General features: G+C 43.1%; 1 long non-coding RNA gene and 1 pseudogene across 9 annotated transcripts; both read right to left on the bottom strand.

Moving 5' to 3' along the window:
• Nucleotides 1–971: 971 nt before the first annotated feature.
• On the bottom strand, nucleotides 972–4,988 carry LOC119302742. 9 transcript variants are annotated; one of them, XR_005147721.1, is made up of 6 exons: nucleotides 4,536–4,860; nucleotides 3,444–3,602; nucleotides 2,438–2,793; nucleotides 2,259–2,342; nucleotides 2,046–2,135; nucleotides 972–1,918 (listed from the first exon to the last, which is right to left on the bottom strand). It is a non-coding gene; the product is annotated as an uncharacterized LOC119302742 (long non-coding RNA). The 9 variants fall into 9 exon arrangements; XR_005147714.1 differs by adding an exon at nucleotides 4,894–4,988 and having other exon boundaries at nucleotides 972–2,342; nucleotides 4,536–4,802; XR_005147716.1 differs by having other exon boundaries at nucleotides 972–1,316; nucleotides 1,473–2,342; nucleotides 4,536–4,866.
• Nucleotides 4,989–8,120: 3,132 nt separating this feature from the next.
• On the bottom strand, nucleotides 8,121–10,068 carry LOC119297836 (annotated as a pseudogene).
• Between the last annotated feature and the right edge of the window lie 2,961 nt (nucleotides 10,069–13,029).

The following is a 13,029-nucleotide window of genomic DNA, read 5'->3' as shown; positions in this document are numbered from 1 at the left end:
GGTTGCATATTTTGGAAAATTACAAACTAAATTTGGTGATTTATAATTCAAGTAATTATATTATGTAACTTTTAAACTAATACGTCTTTCCATGAAGAGGCATCGTCTCACCCAAGGGGTGTATCTTTCCATGAAGAGACGTTGTTCACCAACTAATGTGTCGTTCCAGGAAGATATATTTTTCACCAAGACAATGGTCTTTCGAACCAAAGGGTGTGACTATTCACAGGCACCAACTGTCATCTTTCAGCTAAGGAACGTGTCTTTCCATGGAGAGACATCATTTTAAAAAAGGTGATGGGTATTAACCAAAGGATATGAATGTTTGTATGCTCCAACTTTCAAGATTTAACGGACTTGATTGATCCTCTTTTTGGCAAAAGGCCTTGATTAATACTTGATATATAACTAGCAAAAATGCCCGTGCGTTGCAACGGGAGAATACAAGGTGCGAGAATTAGGCTGGTGGCATAGATATTTTATTGGTGCAATACTTATCATGTATTTTTTTACCATTAAATCACTCTTCTTTCTTAATTACAATATACCATGAATAATATTTGCTCTCCTCCGTAGCTCAAAAATAAATGATTCAAAAAGCTTTAGCGATTTAGTTCGGGAAATTAGCCAAAAAAGTTAATAGTACTCCCTCTGTTACCTTACGTTCTGGTGGTTCAAATTAAACTACCAAAACATCATATATTTAGGAATGAAGGGAGTACTTCTGAAATTATGTATAGAAAAACCTGCACCCTTGTTAACATGTTTGTTACCTCAAGTGAATTGTTTTCAGCACGGATCAACTCATAATCTTACTTGTACGTTAAAATGATGCTTATAAACCGAGATAATTTTTTAGAGCAGGTAAAAAGAATGTACATGGACTGCCAGTAGCATAATTGATGGTTACATGAAACATCTAAAAATTTAAGAATCAAACATGATCTAAGGAAGTGACACACATCTGCAAGTATTTAATAATAAAATCCATATGAAAGATGACCTCCATTCATTGAAAATTTGCGAGTTCCACTCCTTTGCTTCAATAGTAACGGCCACTTAGTCCAGCACACCCCCTTTGTCATAGATCAGTAGAAGGCAAAAATGGATACACATCTATATGGGCCTACTCCTATCATAGTTTATACATAGCAACAAATTGAGATTACATATGGCTACACAATAAGATTCCTTTGCATCATCGTGTTCTTACTTTGAAATATGGTAGCAGTAAATTGAAAGATTCTAATGTGTTAGTTTTGGCACAACGGGCTTCGGTCTCCTTGACATCCATCTGCAAGCAATTTTTGAATCATCTCTGGTACACACCATGCGCATAGTTAGCGTGATTATAGCATTGTAGGCAACAAAAAGGAATCCATATGTAATCTGAATCTTCACTGAACGTTTTAGGTTTGACCGTCCAAGACCTCGATCACACAAAATTTGACAGCTCAAACTTTTACCCTTACCAGTTTTCCATCTTCCATGGCAAATCCACCACATACTTGGCTTCACATTGAGATGGTTCACTACCTTCATCTCACACGACTTGTCACACTACATATCCACGAACCAATCCAGTTAATGTTTGACGACTGAAAAAAATTTAGAGTAAATCGACAGATGCATGAATAAATCAATCGATGCGTTGCAACGGGAGAAAAAAAACATCACAAACACGCCACCAAGCTCTAGCACCTTCGCCTACGACATGGCAATCAAGCATACTCAACGCCCATGCAATGGGCCCCACAATGATCTTGCACCCTTGCGGCTCAACCGGCGACGTCGGCGGCGGGTCAAGGCAGCAGCAGAGCAGGCGCGACACGGATGCCATGAGCTGCTCGGCCACCTTTCCTCAAAATACAACACAATAGCAAAGGGAACTTGGCTAGAGATGCACTTGAACACTTAGCTGCAATAGAGATGATTAAAACTTTGAAGAATACAAATTTGGATGTCCGTTACAGTGGGAGATGCAGTGTATATGACGGTGGAAACGGGCAAGGAAAAAAATAGCAAATGATTAAATGTGTTTTTACCTTCTGACAACATCATTTTGCCCTACATCACATATAGTAATGATGTCACAAGCATGCTCTTGACGAGAACCATTCACATGTGCTAGCGACCTGAAGAGGATGGAGAAAAGAAGGGCAGAAGAGGGAGGCTTGTATCTATCAAGACACCAACATATACTTCAAGCTTTGTCAAGATACCAATAAGAGTAAAATCACTTGAAGCTAATACGCAACCTTATAGCAATATACTGCACTGAGTATATCCACTATCATCTCGTCCAGCTGTTCAGGTGAAGTGAGTGCCAGTAGAACAATGACCTACGGACCACAAGAGTTCCAAAGCACCATTAATCAGAACATGTACAAAGAAACAAAGGAGTAATCAACAGCCAAAAATAGGCTAAATTACGAACCTTAGAATCAGGGCATGGAGTTCAAGGGGAAACTCCTCCACACCCTCCTGGCAGGAGTTGAGCACGACCGCGGACTCATCGGGGTCGTCGAAGCTGCAGAACCTGCTGCTGCTGCTCGACGTCGACCTGCTGTCCCTTGCAAAGTATTATTCTGAACACGCTGTGGAACGCCCATCTGAATTTCCATGATGGCACCAAACTAAATGTAAGTAATATTGTTGTAGGAAATACAGGAGTACTCCAAGAGTGCTCTGTTCATCTGATGGACTGTGTGTGTGCCAAGAGCCATGCCAAGCTGCACATTTAGTATGCATAGGACCTTGATTTCTATGCCACCGCGTCGCAAAGACTGCAAGCTGCATATAAAAGAAATTGCATTTTTCCTGTCCTGAGATTGGAGTCAAGATCTGGATCAAAATTACATTGTCATATTTTTCTATAACTGAAGCTAGATTAAGTACACTGCCTGCTACCGCGGGCTATAAAGAAAATTGCCCAATGTCACATATCATACGAAGATTAGTTCATCAATGTAGGACCGGCCGAATGTCGGTGTATCATAGGAATCATGTGGTGCCTTGGGGCTCATGCAGGGGTGTTGAGAGTTAACCCTTCAGCAAAACAGAGAAGATGGCGATAGGAAGAGAATAGTTGGCAAATTCGACTCCTTTCCTGAACCCGATGGCTACATGGAAGGTAATTTCCTTTTCTAGCAGCTGGTTGTACAGCTATACTAAAACCATTTGAATTGGCTTCCGTGTAAGTTTAACATGTTACTTGAACAACAAGATTAAAATAGCCTATTGTTTAAGGTTCTAGAGAAGGTTGAACAGCAACGATGCAACATAAACCCAACTATTTCATGAGCACAGTTAGTCTATGTAAGTTAAGCCACACATCCTGATACATTAACAGGCAGTGGAAACAGGCAAAAGTGTCCAAAGTTGTTGTCTACTTCGAGCTACTTGCTACCCACCATTGATTGATGAATAAATCATTTTCTTACCGCGTGCAAGATGGTCCAGGTGTTTCATCATCTTTGCTTGCAACGTAGAAGATGCTCCTGGTCCAGGCCGGTGATCGGGGCAGAGGGTGATGGAGTCAACTCATGGACATGGGCTGGGGAGGCCAATCAGCCCGCCAAAGGCTCCCATGAACACTCTGGCTGCACAAGAACACAGTTATACACACGTCAATGTGCAGAACATCATATTAAAATCTGTACAAAAGAACAACCAAAATTGTACAAACATCACGCACCAAGTTTGAAGACACACTGCACAGGACTTTGGGCTCAAGCGTTGAAACCAAACTTTAATATTGCAACTCAAGAAAAGGGAAACTGTGAGCAGATAAAGGAGCATTTACCAGCTCTTCCTATGGACGGGAACTGACTAAGAGATCTTGAAAATGTGAGATGTCTGAAGAAATTAAGTATGCCGATGATGCATCTGGAGCCCCTAACTAAGGTGAGGTTAGTTACAGACCTCCACTCCAATTTTACCCAGCGCCGCTCGTCCGCAGCCACCGGATGCAGATCCCCCTAGAATTCATTTTTTGCTCTTTGTGTGGTGTATACAGTCAAACTAACTAACATATGCGTTCAATAGTGATTAGAAGATACTTTCAGTCAGTTAGATGGATAAAGATCAAGCTTGGCGCCATAAAAATTGAGAGGTGAACTGAATATGCATGTTATCCTTCATTAATCACTCATATGATCGCTAGATCATCAATCCACCAGTACATGATTCAGGAAAGAAATCTTCCCTTTTCACAACAAAGATAGCACACTACCCACTTCCTTCTTTGTACAATGTACTGTATGTAGTAGTACAAAGCCTATACCTCTTCATTAATCACTCACACTCTCTCACTCACTTTCTATTGTCCTCATTCTCTCTTTTCTGTACCATTCTCTTGACTGATACATAGCAGCACGAACTGAATTTCATCACTGGATCACACAACGTATCACACATTCAAACTGACCGTGTAAGATTTGTCACACAAGATCATCAAGAAGAGTCTGCCTCAATTGCACATACAGGCACAAAAAAGAAGTGGAATTCAGAAATTAATCAGGTAGATGTAGTACCTGAACCTCCTGTAGGATTTGGGGGAGTTTGTCAGCGAGCCAGGCGTCCAAGTCCTCGTGCGACGACGGAGAGGATGCACAGGATCACGACGGGCGCCATGGTGGAGGTCATGGCGGGTTTGGCGCCGCCGGATCGGGTAGAGGAGGTGGAGGGCGCGCGGATACGGGAGGGAGGCGCCGGATCTGGCCGGTGGAGGTCCCGTGGCGGCATTCGAACCTCCAAGGTGAGCTCGAGGACTGGGCATCCGTGGCGCTGGTGCTGAGCTCCTGGAGAGAACGAGAGACAGGAGATTAGAGAGAGAGAGAGGGGAGAGAGAGAGAGAGAGAAAGAGAGAAGGCAGGGGAGCGGCGGCATGACCTGGGTGGTCGCCGGCAGCGGCGCCGGTCGCCGGACGACGCGCGAGGGAGGCCGGGGAGGAGGAGCTCGGGGTCGGCGCTCTGCGGGCGTTGGTGGCGGCGCTCGGGCCTGGGCGGGCCAGATCTGGGCTCGAAACGTTTTTTCACTTTAAAAAGGATCGTGGGTAAATTTCACAGAAACAGGGGGACTTTTTTGCAAAAACGCCGCCGACGGACGACCAGAAGCTGATTAAGTAACGGTTCTTTGTAGCGTGATGTGGCTTAACATGTATGCTATATTAGGGGTCAGTTTTAGAATAAACTAGTATAAAGCCCCCGCTTTGTTGCAATATTATTATATGTTCTGTAAATTTGTTTTCAACTTTTATAAATTTATTGCATTTTTAATCAACGAGCTGTGAAGTTTAGATATCATTGAAGTGCATAAACAAATTGAATGGTGCGCTACATTATTTTTGGCATAGTTAATTCAATTTCACCATTCAAAGAAAATTAATTACCAAGGGAGATGTCTCTCCACGAAAAATTACCTTTTTACCAAGGGACATGTCTTTACATAAAGAGACATCATTCTTTCAACAATTGATGTATCTTTCAATCAACGGACATTGCTCATCTCTCTGCTGCCTCGATCCTCAATTCTACACTGGTAAAAACCGTACTCATCTTATGTTTAGAAACGGAGGTACTCTTTCCGTTTCTTTTTACTCCGCATATAAGATTTGTTTAAAGTCAAACTGCACAAAGTTTGATCAAATTTATATTGAAAAATATGAACATCTACAATACTAAAACTATATAGTATGAACATATGTTTCATGGTGCATCTGATAATATTGATTTCATATTATGAATGTTTATATATTTATATATAAAATTAGTTAAACTTTACAAAGCTTGACTTTGACCAAATCTTATATGTGGGCTAAAAAGAAACGAAGGGAGTAGTAGTAACAATCTACTCAATCAATTTTTCTCTCACCTCTCGGTGGAAGTACACAGGCTTGAACCAGCGGCAATTTTATTTTGGTAACGCTATTCAGCTGATGTTCCTTAGCAGGAGATAACAAATCAAACATTTTTTATGACAACTTATATTGTTGTGAGGATGAAATATTTTAGTTCGCAAGTACAGCAAATACTAACAAAAAAATGAACCTAGACGGATTTGTCATGTTTGGTAACTAAATTCATCATCTTCAATCAACATAAATTGCCATGCAAACCGTTTGCAATTATCATCCTCCCCAACGAATGTTTGCTGGCTAAGCCGGTCCTTTTATTTTGATATCAGACGACTGCAGCGGCACAATATCTAGTCTAACCGTACAAAAATGCTAGACATATAAACAAATACATAAGTTTACAAACTCTTTTCATCTACTGACCAATCACAAACTTGTTTTCCCTAGTTTTTAGGGAGGGTGGGCCGCCTCCCCACCTATTAACCAATCTAGTTAACCCTCTTTGTAAAATCCTGTAATCCGTTTGTACGTGTAGCATTACTGCTAACCGTACATGATTTCACCCACATCCACTTTGCAAAAAGGAAAAAAAAAATTGGGTTCCCACGACATTCCCCACGAGCGCCATGGGAGAACCCTAGCGCTGCTACCCTACGGGTATCAATTTCCCGTTCCTCTCCTCGCTGCTGCCGGTGTAGGTACAGCCGGGCGAAGCCCGTGCGACGCAGGCGGCAACGAGGCTTTTCCTCCTCGCCCGTATGGACTCATGGGTGGTGCGTGGTGGCCCTCTATGGCAAGGGCACGAGCAACATTTCGACCTCCGGCAGCAGAGCGAAGCGGTGCCGGTACTAGCGGCGGCTTCGGTATGACAAGCTTTTGAATCTAAAAACAAATTTGTTATTAAGCAAAATGCTTATTCTTTTTATTATAGCCGGCAGCGACTGACACTAGTGCCCATTTTTTCTAGCTTCGTCCCTGCCCAAAATAAATGTCGTTGATTTAGTTCGTACTAAATCAGTGACACTTATTTTTGGGGCAGAGGTACATGTTAATACTACCTCTGTAAACTATTATAAGATGTTTTAGAGTGTTGTTGATTTAGTTTGTAGCAGACAACAACAACAACGACGACGACGACGACGACACCACCACCACCACCACCACCACCACCACCACCACCACCACCAACAACAACAACAACAACAACAACAAACAAGTTGGGGTAGGCTAGAGATGAAACCCATAAGATCTCACAACCAATTCATGGCTCTGGCACATGGATAGCAAGCTTCCACGCACCCCTGTCCATAGCTAGCTCTTTGGCGACACTTAATTTTGGTGCAGAGGGAGTACATGTTAATACTACCTCTGTAAGCTATTATAAGATGTTTTAGATCAACTAGTTTACAAAGGGAGCAGTTCTTAACGTATGCAAGCGGACATGACAAAGCAAAACTATGCAAAATAAGCTCATTCCTCTTTGTAGTAAACCCCTAATAATTACTGCTGAACTAAAATAACTCTCTAGAACTTCCAAAAACAAGCCAAAAAGAAAACAATCAAAAGGAAACTGAGTTCCATGATGGAAAAGTGGGGTTAGAGTCAAATGATAAAAATTACTGGATTGATAAGGATATAAATAGTGGACCCGTGATGGACAAGTTGTCAAGATAAGAATAAAAACAGTGCACCCATGACAGACAACTAGTCAAGATAAGAATAAAAGGGCCTGAAACTCAATCCACAGCAAGATAGCATAAATTCTGAAAGTGCCTTTCTGCACCCGAGCTCATTTGAGCTCGGTGAACAGTAAAATCGAAAAAAATTCAAAAAATTCCAAAAAAATTTTGGGAGAAACATTGACAAAAGTTCTAAGTGCTTGCAAAAATTCATTATGAAATCACATTCCTGTAAAGCGTGGCAAAAAAACAAATTCAGTGCTCCAAAATGCTTTTGAAAGTAGCTTTTTCAGAGTACTGATTTTGTTTTTTTGCCACGCCTTCTAGAAATGTGATTTCATGGCGAATTTTTGCAAGCACTTAGAACTTTTGCCAATGTTTCTCCCCAAAAAAATTTGATTTAGTTTTGATTTTACTGTTCACCCGAGCTCATTTGAGCTCGGGTGCAGAAACTCCGCGTCCCATAAATTCCATCAACTCTCTTTCTGCCTTTTCCCTAAAGCTATCTAAGTTGGCACTTATTCTCAATTTACGATCGCTTACAGTTGTCAGTTATGCATTGTAGTGATTTTGTTTGCCGAGTTTTTATCATCCCCAATACAAAGTAAAAAAAAACTCTATCTCCGTGACTTTCGCTTCATCGTCATCAATCAAATATGTGCGATTGTGGCGCTGTGACTAAAACAGAGGGAGTTTCTTTGTCATGCTCCCACAGAACTGTGACTAAAACAGAGGGAGTTTCTTTGTCATGCTCCCACAGAACCAGCGTCCTCAACACTGCCTCCAGTAATCTTGGTTTGTGAATCCTCCTAAGAGCCAAAAAGGATATTTGAGCATAAGTAAAGGATTCAAGTTTTTCGCAAACAAATCGTGCAATGCTATGGAGTATAGATTCCAAGGATAGACAAGTTTAGCATCCACAAGAGTAAATGGTAATGACATAAGATTTGTAACACCAATGCCATCTCATATGATCTGCCGAAATGGCAAATGATAGGGGGCATGACAAGCACTGCATATCCTTGTGCCGTCATAAAATCTGCACAAACACATGCTAAATATTGCACCCTCCTACCAATATAAAATCTGCATTTGAACTCATGTACCATGAGTTATGCAAATCAGAAATGATGGTGTGGTACTTTATCAAGATTCAGTGTCAAGCAATTGCTGTGTAATGAATAAACAAAAAACAGTTGACTAAAATTGTAAAATGTGGAATTAATGGAAGATTATCACAATTATACAATAATCCAATGCTCGGAAGTAACTTAACAAAATCTAAGGACCAAACATCTGAAAATACTTTACCAGGGTACTCAAGCACGGGCTCACCTTGTTGCATACCAAAGAAGGAGGCCATGACATGAAGTAGGGATGAGCAGGGCTTGTATATGTATCATCAAATATCTTGTTTAGCTTTCCTGTTTCCAGGCAGAGGGATATGAGGGACTCGGTATGCTCACCATACTTAATACAGAGGTACACAAAGCCATCGATAAATGCCTCAATCTGCACCGTGGAATCATACTCTGTTGAAGACTTAGTGACATCAATGAATGTACTCAGTGAAAAAGTATCTTCCAGCATCCATTTCTCAACACCGTCATCATCGGCTCCCCAAACACGAACAACAAGTGTTCCTATCTTTGCGTCAGAGTCATCTACCCCAACCATACAGAGCTTCCCATCCTTGGTCTGGCCAAGCCTAAACAGCATATCCTCTATCTCTGCCAAGAAATGCGGCAAGCTCAATCTAGAAAATTGCATTGTCACGGTGTTGAGAGCGAGCACATAGGCTTGGCTCGCGTGTTTCCAATAGACAAATCCATTCAGCTGCGTGCCAGGGTAGAACAAGCGAACGTCGCCTTCAGGATGTGGCGGGGTCTCCACCCACGGAAAAACCTGCCACTCGCTGGTCGCCGTTGAGAAGACGGCTAGGCTCGGCGTGTCCTGGTGCTGGACACAGACCATACGGAACACGCTCTGGTCCTCTTCCGAGAAGAGGATGTGGAACTCAGGGGAGATGGAGAAGATGATATCCTCGGGCGGGTGGGGGAAGAGATGCAGTGCCTGCGTGAGGGGGTTGTAGGCAGCGATCTGGTCGGTGGCATTGTTGACGAGGACGACGTAGCCGCCGTGGAAGCTCTGCAGCTCCCACCCGAGGGTGGAGTCGCCGCTGTCTTCTGGGATCCGGGTGAGGAGGAAATCGGCGCCGCGGACGGCGGCCGTTAGGTCCGGGTCGGAGCGGCTGCGGAGGGGGACGAAGGGAGGGACGGCTTCGCGGCCGGGGTCGCAGAAGAAGCCAAGGATCTGCGGCGGGTGGAGTGCCCGGAATCGGCGGCGGAAGGCGGGGGACGAACGGACGGCGTGGAGGAAGGTGCGGCAGGCGAGCGCGGCGCGGACGAGGCTCGGAAGGGAGGGAAAGAGGAGGAAGATCTCACAAAGGAGGTCGTCGCCGATAGCAGTAATGGTGGTGGGCGCCGTCGGCGGGCGTTTCGCCGGCGGCGGTTGCCCGAGGTCGGAGGCCATGGCGCCGGAGAAGACGAGAGACGAGCGGCAGGGGCTGTGCCTTGTTCATCTCCCAGTTCTCGTGGCCGCCGCGATGGGCCACAACTGGGCCTTGTCCAAGCATAGCTAACCAGGCCTCGGCCGGGCTGTTGCTTTATATGGGCCAAGAGTATACATCGGAGCACTGCTTTTCTACGACTGTGAAGCCCTGCATCCTAGAGGATATATTATATGTTTGCATTGCTTAAAAAAAAAGGATATGGTTGGATTGGACCCTATAGCCTCAAGGAAGAGAGCTTTCTAAAAAAAAAGGCATAAGGAAGAGAAGCTCCATTTTTTCGCACGTGTTTGCACCTACCGGCCCCCCTTGTCTTCGGTGGGCACTTCGCCACGAGGAGACGAGGGAAACACGAAACAGAGTTGTAGTGTAGTTTAAATTTTTCTCAGGTTAGTTTTCTGTGTCCATGTCTGTGGCGACTCAACGGTGGAGGCAATGTCGCATGACTCTGTCCCCGTCCAGGTGTGGTTAACATGGCTGACAGGCACACATCAAGGTGTTTCTGGTGTTTTTGTCTCGTGGATCATAAGTATTAGATATGTGGATCATCATCCTACACTTTGTCCCGTCAAAGCGGTAATGGCAGAAAGTGGTTATCCTGTTTCACTCCTTTCTATTCTTGGCCTCTTCCTCGACAATATGGCAACAAAGCAGCGGTCCGACAACCTTCCATGCAAAGTGTGTGTCCCCGGCCACAATGCGTTTCAACGATTTTATGTTCTCATCCATTAGGACGAGCGACTCATGCGGCTTTTCAAAAGCTATGGTGTTAGTCCAGCTTGCGCGGGTTTGGTGTTCTATAGCTTTTGCGGCGAGGCTAGAGGAAAAGTGAAAGTGCAAAGGATGGAGCTAGAGACAATAAATTCAAATAACTTTGATATAATTTTTAGTTGTGTCAGAGATCTTCTTTTTAATACACTGCGATATTTCAAATACAAGATGAATTTCTTAATGCATGATGACTTTTTTTTATAAAAATGATGCATATTTTTTTGGTTCATGATCAATATTTTTTAATAAAAGATGAATATTTTTTAAACAGCTTATGATATTTTACTAAATAGATGAAGAATGTGTTCCACACGAACTGAATATTTATTAAATTCTAGAATGATTTTTTTAAACATGATAAGCTTTTTTATGGGAGTGATAAACTTTTTAATAATACATTGAACATTTTTTATCCATAAATAACATTTTTAATACCCCAACAAATTATTTAACAAAATTAATCTCTACAAAAAGAAACCAAAAAATGAAAACGAAATAAATGAAGAAATAGAAAAGGGGGAAATGGAAACAAAATAATAGGAAAAGCGAAACAGGGACAAAGAGAAATAAAAATGAAAATGAAATAAGAAAAAGAAGAAAAAAAATGTGGAGGAAAAGTGAACAAATAAGAAGTAAAAAATAAAACAAAATAAATGGAAAACCGAAAGGTCAATAAAAGGGAAAAGAGAAAAATGTCTCAAAAAGGGAAAAGGGAAAAAAATAGAAAATAGAAAAAGGAAAAGAAGAAAACAATGGAAAGACCCCCAAAAAAGAATAAGAAAAACGAAACTGGAACGCGATGGGAACTAGATCCAAAGAACGAACACGAAAACCAGGAAAGTCGGCTAACCCTATAATATGTTTATGAGTCACGCTCTTTTGGGCCGTTAATTCTTGCAAAGTATAATAGTTTGGTGTGGACAATGATATTTTCTCCATAAAACTGGTCAAAGTTTGACTTTTTGAAAAAGTAGTACACATTATATTTTGAACCGGAGGGAGTATAAATTAACTAGGCGCGGACAACATCCCTATGAGCATTCTGGGTTTATTTTTTAGTGCCATATCTCAGATATGTCTCAGTCTGGGTTTATTTTTTAGTGCCTGAACGATTTCTCTACAGCTGCACGTCGGAATGTTTGGGTAGAATTAGCTTGAAGTGGGAAGAGAACAGTGATAATAAAAGTTTACAATGGTCCGTGAGGACAGTTCTTGCGCGATTTCATGAGAGATCAAGAGCATCAGGTCTGAACAAACAGTATGAAAAATGTTCTTATATTATGAGACGGAGAGAGTAGATGGAAAGCTAAAACAGTTACGGTACTACAATAAGAGGGGGAGAGTTAAGGTGGCTCTCAAGTCCAAGGAGATGAAATGTTTTGTGAAGTAAACGCACTTCCTGACCAAAGTTTATATATTACTCCCTCCGGTCCTTTTTAGTTCGCACATAAGATTTGACTAAAGTCAAGCCTCGTAAAGTTTGATCAACTTTATAGAAAAAAGTACCAACATTCACAATCTGAAATCAATATCAATAGATGTGTCATGACTTAAAGTTTCATATTGTACTCTCTCCGTTCCGAAATGTAGTGCGCATAGTTTTTTTTGGGAAAATTCTGAATTGTAGTGCGTGTTTGCTACTTTGCCCCGCTCTTGACGAAAATATCCCTTGTCTTCTTCCTCGCATATCTCCTGCTCCCGTACGCATCGCCTCCGCCTCGCCGTGTCCATGGCCTCGCAACACGGAGGAGGAGCTCCAGCGCGTGCACGCACGTGAAGGTCGCTGGCACAGAGCAGATTCACTAGCCGATGGAGCTTCAGCGCGAGCACGCGCACGCGAGTGTCGGCGGCGCAGAGCATATTCACCACCAGTCGGGCGCCGTCACCGCCACCAGCCCGTTCAACACGTGCAGCTGCGCGCCGCGTCTGGCGGCAGCGTGAACCGACCGACGATGGCGAGAATCAAGCTGGACGACTCGGTCAATAAGACGACAGAGGGGCCGGCGGCGGCGGACGCCGGTAGCAGGATCTGGCTGCGGGCGCCTAGCGTGGTCATCAAGTGGAACTTCCTGGCGCCGTTGTGCTTGTGGGGGAGGTGGGGTATCTCCGCCGGGCAAGCGTGCGCGGGTAGAAGGAGAACCTGGCCCGTGCGT

This window comes from Triticum dicoccoides, chromosome 5A (assembly GCF_002162155.2).
Source record: "Triticum dicoccoides isolate Atlit2015 ecotype Zavitan chromosome 5A, WEW_v2.0, whole genome shotgun sequence".
Lineage (NCBI taxonomy): Eukaryota > Viridiplantae > Streptophyta > Magnoliopsida > Poales > Poaceae > Triticum > Triticum dicoccoides.
The sequence above is the reverse complement of the archived record's forward strand: the minus strand, read 5'-3'. Positions and strand labels throughout refer to the sequence as shown.